General features: G+C 34.8%; 1 long non-coding RNA gene across 1 annotated transcript in view; it reads right to left on the bottom strand.

The window, feature by feature from the left end:
• The window catches only part of LOC144376904 (uncharacterized), a 46,441-nt gene extending 45,925 nt beyond the window's left edge, over nucleotides 1–516 (bottom strand). The window contains exon 1 of the long non-coding RNA XR_013437259.1: nucleotides 349–516. This is a non-coding gene — a long non-coding RNA (uncharacterized LOC144376904). The remainder of the gene's footprint in view (nucleotides 1–348) is intronic.
• Between the last annotated feature and the right edge of the window lie 12,126 nt (nucleotides 517–12,642).

The raw sequence follows: 12,642 nt of genomic DNA, 5'->3' as shown, positions 1-12,642 counted from the left end.
TTATAGTTGTTTCCATTTTACACGAAAAGTAAATCTGAAATGTAAGGAGAATAAGTGTTTTGTCCAAGATCACATGGCTAAGATGTACATAGATCCATATAGATATGAAACAAAAACTAGATGGCAGGTATGTATGACAAACCTAAGTTTTTTTCAGCATACTACATAGTCTACATGGAAATAATGGGAAATTGACAATAATGGACCTCAATGAAATTATTCTGAAAGTAATTTTGGCCAGGATTGTGAAATCTGAAAATATTAAACATGTAGAGCACATTTAAAATCATTTGGCCTTGTTCTCTCTAGTCAAGGTTCCATAAACACTGACTCAGGCAGTCAGCTTACCTCAGATCTCATAACCCTCTGTTAGGGGTGGGTTCACGCATCGATGGTCTCCCAAGGTCTCTGCCAATCTCTGTGTTCTTCTGATTTCACAGCATGAGAATGCCTTATGTCTTCCATGCACAGCAATGCCAGTAAAACTGCAAGAAGGGATACTTTAAAAATGAACCTTTTAAATTTTATTCTTGGATATTTGTGTGAGCAGAATGCAAACGGTGTCAACTCCATTATCTCCCGCACAAAATGTTCTATTCTCAAGGCCAAATCAGGGATAGAAAATATGGAACTGTGCCCCAAGTATCTCAAGGGCAGCTGGCCACTTCTATTTCTAGATCCCAAACACCTGCATTTCTCAAAAGCTTGGTGCCGTTTCAAGAAGAGACGTTTGGAAGTCATCAATACACTGCTTACTTACTGTGGATTTGAGAACCTTGAAATGTCAAGTTTTAGCTCAAGGCCAAGTTGAATTTGTGAGCCCTCATACTGATGGGTGATGAGATCATTTACATTGGATTATACCTCTGGTGTGTGGGCAATTTAGTAAATGATGAATATAGTGAGGATTACTGCAGTACATCTGCTGGACACTTTTATAAAATAGCTCTCTCATCTCACCTCCTAGGTGTGCAATCTTCAATCAGGAAACATATTTGAAGCAGGAAATCAGTTCTCTAGGGCTATATCATCTGCTCCTATCTCTTTTACAGAGTGTAATTTTGTCCACAGCCACATCGCAAAGCAGACAACCATAGGACAATGATTCATGGCCAGATAATAATGCAGTCTGAAAAACACCATCAAAGTGTGGCAGGCCATTGGCTGACTATTGTTAGAAAATGACAATTAACATTTTGCAAAAGGAAAAGAAAAAGACACACAACACACACACACACACAAAACTGATTATTTTTTCCCACATGAAGAAGTCAGACACTGAGCTAAATACTTGGAATTCTGTCAACTCTAATATGAACATGTCTCTGATCCTTACTGGGATTTAAAATCAATTGTGATGATAGGCAATTTTAATGTGATAAGTACTCTGAAAAGTTAAATATGAATGTTAAAAAATAAATAATAAAATAATTTAATATGGTCAAGACAACTGTCCAGTTTGGCTCCTGAAGATGCTTCATTTAAGCTGACCCTTGGATTAGTCAGGTGAATATTGAGGATGGTCAGATTAAATGCTTTAAAAGACTAATGAAATGTGTAGGGTTAGAGCTGATGTAATATCAGGACAGTGAGGACAATCACAGGGAGCATTCATCCAGGTCATGGTCATATTGAGTTCTACTTATTTACTTTTGCTTGGTACAATAGGATTATTTGAGTGACTTCTATTGGGTGCTTATTAATTCATTAATTTCTGCATTCTGTATTGAGGGTTCCATACATGTTTAGAACTATGAGATTTGGTAGTTCTAGGAGTTGAAGGCTAGATTTTATCTAAATCCCTTGTACTTTAAATTCAATGGTTGTGTCAACTAGGATTTGTGTTTTGATGCTAATAGTTGAGATATGATGACAGTGGCTTATACACAGGGTTTATTCTCTTTGGGAGAAATCTAGATATAGCCTGCTGTGGAGAAATAAAAGTTCTCTGTATCTCTCTGAACCTTTGTCAAAACCTTAGCCTCTTGAGTCACAGACATCTGTATGATGGGTACAGTGAGTTCATTTCCCTAGAAATATTACTCCTTACTTGTGGGACTAAGTTCTGTAGCCATTTGTCTCCCTGACTGCTCTGATTTAAAAGAGCCAAATGCTTATAATCTAGACCAAGTCCTTAAGTGAAGACCAAGATGTCAGGAAAATGAGAAATATCTCACTAAGTGTTTCCATTTTAGAAGAGATGAAGCCAGACCTCAGAGACACCTTTTTATCATAGAAGTTGTGAAATATACCCAGTAGTTTTTCTAGCCCCTATAAGGATTTGTTTATTTATATTCTAGAAGGTCCAAGAGGGAATTCAGGAGTTTTTCTCTCCCATCTCAAGGGGATCCTTATCCCATCAGCAAAAAACTCTTTCCTCTCCTTTTGGATGGAGTAAGGGTGTGTTGTCTGTCTTCTGAGCACCAGTGAAGGAAAATCTATTGCCCATTTCTCACCTGTGTATTGTCCAGTAGCTAGCACAGGACCCTTGACCTGGTTTTTACCAAGTAACACCAGGGGTGAGATCTGGGGCAAGAGAAATGGGGTGGTGGACAGGTATTCTGAGGTAATTCATAAGAACTCAGTCTCTAATCCAGAGTCCTTTGTATTCATGTGAAGGATAAAAATCAATAAATATGAATATTAAAAACTCGTTTCAGTTCAGAACTAGGATGTTAGTACCAAGGGACCATCACTCTCAGGGTTCTTCTATCTTGCCTTAGCTTGTGAATCCTACTCTCAGAGTCACAATATAGCTTCTGGGGTTCTAGTTCTCGTTGGGCTCCAGTTCTAGGCAAGAGGAAGGAGAAAAAATAGAGGGGAAAAAGAAGAAGTTTGGGAATCCATCTCCACAAACCACTCAGATTTAATTGATTATCCCCATCTGCAAGGAGGTTGCAGAATAAAGATTATTTTCCTTTGAACAAAATGGAGAGGATCCAGGTTACAATGGATTACACCAGTCTGTTCTGCAACCATATACTTCAAGAAAGACAAAAGTTGATGGTAAAGCAGCATTTTTTTTAGTTCAAACTCTTTATTTCTCTAGGAGTTTTAAGGCCCAGGCTGTTAGTAACTTGATTAAGGATTTAGATAACTATAACAACAAATATTGCCCTCCAAGGGACTCCTTCTACAAAGGTTTTCCAGATTCAGCTGCAAACCCCCATATTTTCAAGCTTTTGCTAGTTTAGCAGTAAAGGTACTATTTTTATAAGATTATCTGTTAGTAGAGTATGTGTATAAAATTCATACATTATAGTAAATTTAAACATTCAGAAATTGGCAGTTATTTCTGGATTGTCAATGTTTCAAACAGTTCTATTTCTAACATAGTTTCTCCTAGATCACTTACCATTGCAATCTAGAAAACTATATTAAGAAAGACACTTTAACATCTTTGAAGCATGAGTTTGGCTAAATTGTACATGAAGCTAAAGTCCAATTTGCTAGGTATTTTTTTAACTGTGTTTGTTGATGATGTCATTTGAGAAACATTTTTTTTGGCGGGGACCTATCTTTTGTCAGGCATGTTTTAGATTCCTACTTCATAGTACACACCTTGTACCTAGTGTCAATGAGGAAAGACAGTGGACATGTTAATAAATCCTGTGCTCTTTGGATGGGTAGGATTATTTATTGATTTAAGTCCCAAACTGTCTCTGGAACAAATTGTTTTATTAAACTGAATAAAATCCTCCAAAGTGAGTTCTTATTTGAAATATATATCCTTAAGGCATGTACCCTTAATATTGTACTGTTGTTTCTATTCCAACATTTAAATTAGGATTTTGATTAAACCATTCATCTAATTACCATGCTACATATTTAAAAGTTAAAAATATGACAACCTTGCTGGGTTGGGGGTGATCAAAATTATTCCCAACAGTCCATTCTTCATTCTACTAAAATCCTGATTACTGACCTAAATACATAATCAATATTAAGTGGTTTAAAAAGAAAGGCATAAGGAGGCAGACTGAATTCCAAATCTCAATTCAACTACTTTCAAGCTATGTAATAATTGAAAGTTACTTGATCTTTCAAATTTTTTGTTCAGAGAGGTTGATGAGAGAAGTGATATGTTTTTCAATGGGGGATTCAGAGAGGTTGATGAGAGAAGTGATATGTTTTTCAATGGGGGATTATTAAAAATATATTTACTATATTTTGGGGGGGGAATTAGAAATAATATATAGAAAATGCCTAGTAGAGTGTTTAGCACATAGTAGAGCCTCACTAAAAGGTAGCAATTTTTAGCACAATTCTATTCTCTCTTCTTTTTCTCCTCTTCTTTAAATAAATATTACAAGGACAGTTTTATCACATCTTTCCCCTGATAACAGTTACAGACATGAAACCTCAAAATGTAAGCCAAAGGGAGCATTTGTAAAGATAGAGATCATCTTGAAACTAGAGAGAATTTGGTGAAACAATGTTTGTTCAACTGTTGGACAAAACTCCTCTTCCATCTTAGTGCATCTGTCCGCCTTCTGTAGCTGTTCTCAGTTCTTTCTTCCATTTCTTTGCTCTACTTCTTATTTTCCCCTCTCTTCATTTATCCTGTTGCAACTGTTTCTTTCAAAAGCATGTCATTCATCACTGCTTTCTTGGAGTTGAAAATATTAACAAAAGAAGCCATAAAAGTTGGAGAGGGTGTGTGTATTACATTGAAAACCTTTGTTCTGTCTGCCAAGGCTGAACAATCCTAACTGATCTTAATCTGGAAATCAAATTGCCTCCCATTTCTCCTCATTGTGTGGCAGTGTTGTCTTTGGCATGGTTTGTGGTCTGAGTGAAATCTTTAGAACCAAATAAAAGTCACCTCAGACAGACTATTATCTATTATCTTTGTCTCTTTGCAATCTTATTTTGGGCCTTTGCTTAAGGTTGCACAGTCTGAAAATTAGTCAGATATTTTTATGACAAAAATGATATGATTTTGAGCTTTCCTGCAAGGGTGACTGGAAAGCAAATTAGGAATTTGGCTTCCTCATTAACTTGCCCAGCCCTCTCTTGCCTTGTGACCTCAGTAAAGGCATTCAAGTTTCTGTCTTCACCTTTCCTCCTCAGAATGAGTGAATAACAAAGGCTCACCCGGGTTGTTAAAAGGAATATATCACCTTATTTTTGATAAGTGCTTTAAAGGCTTAATAAAAGCAAGGCAAGAGAAGTGACTTGACTGACTTTTACAGTTGCTCTGGGATAAAAGTTCATTACTCCCAGTGATACATTTGAGCTACTTAAAAACATCTTTCAAATGATTCTTTCTGAAGAGCCTGAACCTTTAGCAATAAGCCAATTTCATACATATTCTTTTAGTGCAAAAGCATTTTGAATAATTAATACTTTTACTTCCTCATTCTGCAAAAATTTGAATTTGATAATGAAGATAAGCCTTCTTACTTACTGTTTTGTGGGTAGAGGAGTTAGACTGACTCAAACTCCCTCAGCTCTTGATTTTCCTTTTCTTGGCACAGCTGCTCACGTTCAGGGAGAGGTAGCTTGAAGAAATTATCTTTCTTCCTTTTCATGGAGAAAAGGAAGGTAGAAAGTCAAACAAAAACATAGATGATATTGCCAAAGGATTTTTTTTAATTAAAGTAAAAAGAAGGTGGTAAATTTGCCTCATTGTGTTAGCTAACTTTTGTATTGAATGAGTACAGTAATTTCTCTTGTGTATTATATAACAACCCTTTTTTCTCAAACATCCAAAAATAAGTTGAAAGTCTTTACACTGGTGGTAATTAAGGTTGAAGAAAAAAGGGTCAAATTTGAATTCAGTGCTTATAGACATAACAAATTTAACCTTCAAGGATGTTCTTTCCACTTATTGGTTCTTTTTGGCTCTTTAAGCCAAAATAAATTCATTGAAACATTTTGCAAGATAATAACTATATAATTTGACAAGCTAAGGACTTCCATTTGATGCCTCAGGCTTTCTGAGTTAATGCAAAACGGTCCCCTAAAGCCATTAATTTTGTCTCCAGTCCTGGAGCCCTTTGAAGATCTTTTGGTCAGCAACCCTGGAATGAAGCAACTTACTTGCGTCTTTCAAGGCTCTTGGGGCTAACAATCTATTTAAGGAGGTATCTCTAAGTAACAACTTTCACATCATAATATTACAATAATGCATTAGAAGGTGATTTCTCTAATGATGTATTACTCAAAATATGGTCCTAGCCAGGAAATCAGCAAGGGAGATCATAAAATTTTATTTAACCTTTTGTTAATTCAAGGGCTCCAACCCTCCCTAATTTATTTATTATGTATGAGAAGGAGGAAGTGACAATAAGCTCAAAAGCTATAAGACCTGCATGCATGCTATTTTATCCACTGTATTCAGAAAATATACATCACCAATGGGGCAAAGAAAAAATATAAAAGCCCCAATTATAAATATTTGAATGACTCACAACAGCAAAAGTAGTGAATAGAAACCAATGTAGAATATATCTCATGTCCAAAAAACAAAAAGCCTATGGTCTGTAGATATGAGAAGAACAGCTCAACAAATACTATCTCTAGTCAGCTTATGAAAGAGTTTTAGAATAACATAATGCTGTTTCATCTATATATTAAGGGATAAAAATCGCTTCTTAATTTCGGAATGATTCATGGGTACTATCTCACTCATAAACACCATCATGGGTCCATCGTGAAATGATGATCATCCATCCCAGGACTCATTCTTCCATCCATCCTTCTCAGTTGAAAAAAAAAAAATCACATTGTTACACCTCCATTGTGGCCGATTATGCTTATGTGATACTCCATGTAAAGATTCTAGCACAGTACCTGGCAAAGAGTAGTAATTACTCAATAAGTGTTAACTATTGTGTTTTACTAATTGCTATTTACTGTTATATGTCAAATATGAATTTCAATTGTTAATAGTAATGTCACCTTAATTAGACTAAATGCTATCTTTAAACTTCAATTCAGACTTTACTTCAAAGTTGGTAGTCACTTCCAATTACGAAGGGTTCTTTTACAGTATCTTTCTGTAAAATTTAAATGAAGACTTATGACATCCAGTTATATAAAAAATTCAATATTAAATGCTATTCATGCCTTAAATACTGGACTTCATCTAATAGGAAGGAGTTTTAATCTGAATTATCAGATGAATTATCTTTATGTTTCCACTCAGCTTTGCAAATATATACATTATCTGTATTCTTCTTAAGGTTCACTTGAATTTCTTGAGCTTGAAGTGTGACCCAGTAAGTGTCATACCAAACACAAAAGTGGCTGTTCAGAGATGGTGTCATTGAAGCCTTGTGTGCATTTTCAAAATGATTCTTACCTTTAGGAAATAAGTGATTGCTGAAATCAAACTTACTTTTTGCAGTTGTTTTTTTGTTTTTTGTTTTGGGTACTGGGGATTGAACAACTAGTTATATCCCAGCCTCCCCTTTTATTAATTTACTTTTAAATTTTGAAACAGGGTCTCACTAAATTGCTTAGGGCCTCACTTACTAGTTGCTGAGGCTAGCTTTGAATTTGTGATCTTCCTGCCTTCAGCCTCCAAAGTTGCTAGGATTTATAGGTGTACACCTCTATGTCCAGCTAGTAATTCAGTTATTTAAATGTACTTAGAAACTTTTCCTCCAAATCACAGAGATGAATGTTCATGGGATTAATATTTGTAGTTCACCTGCAAATTTTGTTTTCTAACTTTTATAGTTTATAATTTCCTTCCTTTAAAAAACAATCCTTCTTTTTACCCAAGCAGCAATATTTATTCATGTATTTTCCAAGTGATAGCTCAAGTAGAAATGAATTGGGCATTTAAACCAATGTGAGCAGTGAGCCAGAGTTTGAAAATTTGGCTTATTTTAGAGTACATTTAAGGAGGGAAGGAATTTAAGAAAGCCTTCTCAATTTGAGTTTAAATATTCATGACTTGCTTATTAGGACATTTTTAAAATTGTGTCTTTGAGCATCAAGCTCTTAATATGCAGAACAGAAAGAGCAAAGTATTGAAAAACAAGTCTATTGTCATGAAATTTGCTTAAAATATCCCAAAGTGAAAGCTTAGTGCTTTCAGCATGTGTGTGTGTGTGTGTGTGTGTGTGTGTGTGTGTGTGTATGTAAAGCTTTTCTCGGAAACTAGGATATGAAAAAATTAATTATACTTTGAGAGCTAATCTTTATAAGTCAATAAATAATGGAACAGAGAAATGTCATGCAAGTTGAGTAACAATGCATAAAGAGACTTAGTGGTAATCTGATTTACTTTATTAACATATATAGCTCTAGAGTCAATTAGTAGAGGTTCACAAACAGTGGGAGAAGAAAGTGGGTAAGAAAGTAAAGGCACACCTTAGTGATGCCCATCCAACCTTTATGCAAGGGATTTTCAATATTTCTGTTTCATTAGTACAGACATTATTAGTGTGGGGTGTGTGTTAACTCAGGCTAACACCAGAAGAAAACAGCTAGACACAAATGACAGGATGTCAAAGTCCTAAGTATTCAAATGCAACCATCTGTACTGAATCATGTTGAAGTACCCCTGAGCTAAAGAGAGACCATCCATCCACTGTGTGGGGCAAATGGATATCACTGAAGAACCCACAAAAAATGCAATGAAAAAAGAAGAGTCCATTTCAAACACGTGACAATCTCAGGGATTCTGATGCTTGATCATCACAAACATTTCTTGTCAACTTTCCATCCTTCTTCCCCATCTCCTCCTGGAGATAAAAAAACAATAATAAAACAAAACTGTGGTTACAATGGAGAGTGGTTGGGAATAAAGAAAAATAAAACACATTTTTTTCCTGACTATCTGCTTCCTATTCACAGCAGAAATAAGTGATCTGAAGTTTTACTTATGACCTGATATTGAGCATTTCAATTACAGAAGCAAGAGAAAACTAAGAGCCACTGAATTTTTTATCATCTTAGAGTGGTCACGAAAGTCAGGTTGCTAGTTGGATTTTTTTTTTTAGGACCAAGGAAAGAATATTCTATAAATAAATTTAAAGAGACAGTGGAAGGCAAGTAAAGTTGCTTTCAACTTGACATAATGCACATATGGCTGATGGAAGTTCATTGAAAGGAAATGTGGTAATGAAGGGAGATAGGAACCTTATTCTTAAGCTACATGTCAGGTCTCATGGAGAACTGAAATAACACTTTAAATTATATAACAGCTTACTGGGCAACTGACATTTTCAGTAGACTGCTATTATCATGATTCAACTTCCTTTTGTCTAGGTCTCTGTTTGGTGCACTGTTACTACTGGATGTTTCTCTGCATGCTCTTTCTGCTTATCCATAGATGGTTTTTGCTTCTTTATAGTTTTAACTCTCTATCTTGCTGTGTCTTTAAAATTCTAGTAATATTTCTATCTCTGTCTCAGTTTTAAAATTTTCTTTGTGCCAACTCTTTATAAGAGTGTATATGCAGGCTGGGGGTATAGCTCAGTGGTAGAGTGCCTGCCTCCCATGTGTGAGGCACTGTGTTTGATCCTCAGCACCACATAAAAATAAATAATAAATAAATAAATAAATAAATAAATAAATAAATAAATAAGGGTTCTGAGCTTATCAGTGGTTTAATCCACTGAGGGATTCATATTTGACGGCATTATTGAGAGGTTGTAGAAACTATAGGTTTGCAATGGAAAGCTGACTAACACAACATGAATTCCTGTGTTTATCAGTACAAAAACATTCTTTTTGAGCATAATTCTTAAGACACAGTACTTCATAGACTATTTTTAATTCTTCAGAACTGCACCATCCAATATGGCAGCCACTAGTCACATGTGGACATTGAGCAGTTAAAATGTAGTTAGTCAGAAATAAGATATATAATGAAAGAAAAGAAAAGAAAAGAAAAATCAGGCATGGTGGCATGTGCTTGTGACTACAACCCACCACTCAGGAGACTGAGGCAGAAGAATCACATCAGCCAGAATTTTGATGCCATAATGTAGTAAGACACTATCTCCAAAATTTTTCCATATTTTCAATTATGAAGATTTCCCTGGAGTAAGGTTATCCTGGATTTGTTTAGTGTTTCTGCTATTACTGGCTTATGACATTAGGGAAGTCCCTTAATCTTTTTACTACTATGCAGAAGTAGGAGGAAAGTTGAACATGTTGGCACATAGTTGTGCTCAACGTATTAACTCAATCTAAATTCAACTCTAAATTTTGTGCTCATTTAAATGAACAGTTAAACAAAATTATGTAGCAGGAATAAATATTTTTTAAAATAAAAGTAATAAATTTTTTAATATATACATTTATACTTAGTGATATAACATTTGTTATTGTATTAAAAGATGTTCCCTGAAATTTCTGTTCAACATTTTAAAATGAGTTTATATCATGAAAACTTATGTAAAAAAAGAAAATCAACAGTATTTTCAATGTGCAACAATATCTTCAGGAAAAATTAAGCCATATTGCAAAGATGCGAATTTTTCTGAACAAGTTGGACCATATGAACTACTGTCTAAACATCATTGCTTTGCTTTCTGTTAAAATGCCTTTTATTAAGATTTGCTTTATTTCCACAAATGGCACTGTAATTGTACTAGTCATACTAAAAAAGTCCATCATGGGATTTTCCCCCCATGTTTTCTCTCCAATTTAATTTAATCAACTGATTGGTTTTATAGTTGCTACCTCAGCAATATCTACCACAGTCTTTCAGCTATTAGTTCAGGCTCCCATCATTCCTCATCTGGATTATGGCAATTCTTTTATATATCTGTCTAAAGCTTCCATTCATATCTATTCTCTTAGTTTGGATGCTATACAAATTACTATAAACTGGGTAGTTCACAAGCAATAGAATTCATTTCTGACAATTCCAGAGACTGGAAAATCCAAGGTCAAGGGACTGGCAAACTCAGTGTCTGGTGAGTGCATTTTCCCTGATTCTATAATGTATTTTCCATATTTATCCTCACATGTTGGAAGGAATGAAAAAGCTCCCTTAGGCCTGTTTTAAATTAGACACTAATCTCTTTCATGAGGGCAGAGTTAGTCACCAAATCATATACATGACCTAGTCACTTCCTAAATGTTAACACCATAGGGATTAGGTTTTCAATATATGAATTGAATAAACATTTAAACAATGAATTGAATACACACTGAATATATTCAATATATGAGTTGACTATACATTCAAACCATAGCATCTACCTCCAAATATATTTTGCACTGAAGTAACACTCATATTACTAAAACCCAAAGCTAATGATATGTATCACAATCCTCTTTTTCATATATAGTTCCTCAAAAGCTTGTCATTTTCTCCAAGATTAAGTCCAAATTGCTTTGCCTATCAAAGTCTAGCATGGGATGACCCTTGCCCATGATTTCCAACCTTGTTTCCCTCCATAATCTCACATGTGCCATCTTCTTTGTTCTAATTGTTCCATTTAGTAGAGTCATTTTCTGACTTGCTCATCTCTCTCTCCTGCTTTGTGTTCCTCTGTTCTAACAATGTTTGTTCTATGTATTGAGTTTCTCATCTTCTGACTTCCTTGAGTTTTTAACCCTACAAACCAAGTTCTATATGTGCTGAATAACATCATTCAAGTATATGTGTATAATAAAGCATGACAAAGAATATAAGTTAGTTAAAATTTTTAAATGAATAAATGAATGAATATTGGAGTGGCTACAGGTACTTAAAATTTATTTCTCTAGGAAGTAAGTTCAGAACAATATGCTCTTCTTGAATACTTATAGGAAATCAGCCAAAGCAAATATCTGTGTCTCTTAATTAATTTGCTCAAACTTGGTAAAACTTATCTAAATCATAGTAGTTTGGAATGTCTTCCTTCTTAGACAATAAAGTTTAAAAAATCATTTTAAAGTTGTTTCAAAGATTTATATTGCAATACTAATGGGGAGGTTATATTTGCTATTCTCCTCTCAACCCTCTGATAGGAAAATGCTAGAAAAGAAAAATGTGTGTACTTGGCATTTTCTAGATAAGAAAGAAATTCTTTTTAAATGCTTGCATAATGAATTTATCACTGTCTAGATGGTTCTCAAATGATTAAAACATAATGGAAAGGATCCTTTTGTAATAGGAGCCAAGGTTTAGTAAAGGTCTGGGTGGTCCAAAAGGTTTTTCCAGATTGTGATAATAAGCTGCGAGAGCAATCTGAGAGTCTGGTTGCTGGTTTTGCTCCAACTAGATCAAGTTGGAGAGTTAAGTCTTAAGCACAAATCTTGTCATCCTAGGAAGCTATAAGAATTCACAATGATTGATCACTCTCTAACTCAAGACATTGTACCTGGGTCTCTTCAAAATACCATCCCCCAGATCAAATAATTGACATATTGCTTCCTTCTTTCAGTGTGAAAACATTATATTCTACCTTTCTTCCTGTCCCACCAAAACACATTTAGTATTCATGTGGCTATCAGATTAGTATTCAGGAGGCTATCAAAAACCTTATTTTTTGGGGGGGGTGGCTATGAACAAAAAGAAAAATTGACATTTGTTTGGCATCTTTTATAAATTACTCATCTTGATCAGAATTTAGAATGCATGGTGTGTGCATTTTCCACCAAGATAGAAATGAAACTAGGCAATCCTGGGACCAAGCCTGGGACTCAGCATGACTCAAGTCAAATGTTTCTTATGCTGTACCT

This window comes from Ictidomys tridecemlineatus, chromosome 4 (genome assembly GCF_052094955.1).
Source record: "Ictidomys tridecemlineatus isolate mIctTri1 chromosome 4, mIctTri1.hap1, whole genome shotgun sequence".
Classification (NCBI taxonomy): Eukaryota; Metazoa; Chordata; class Mammalia; order Rodentia; family Sciuridae; genus Ictidomys; species Ictidomys tridecemlineatus.
The sequence above is the reverse complement of the archived record's forward strand: the minus strand, read 5'-3'. Positions and strand labels throughout refer to the sequence as shown.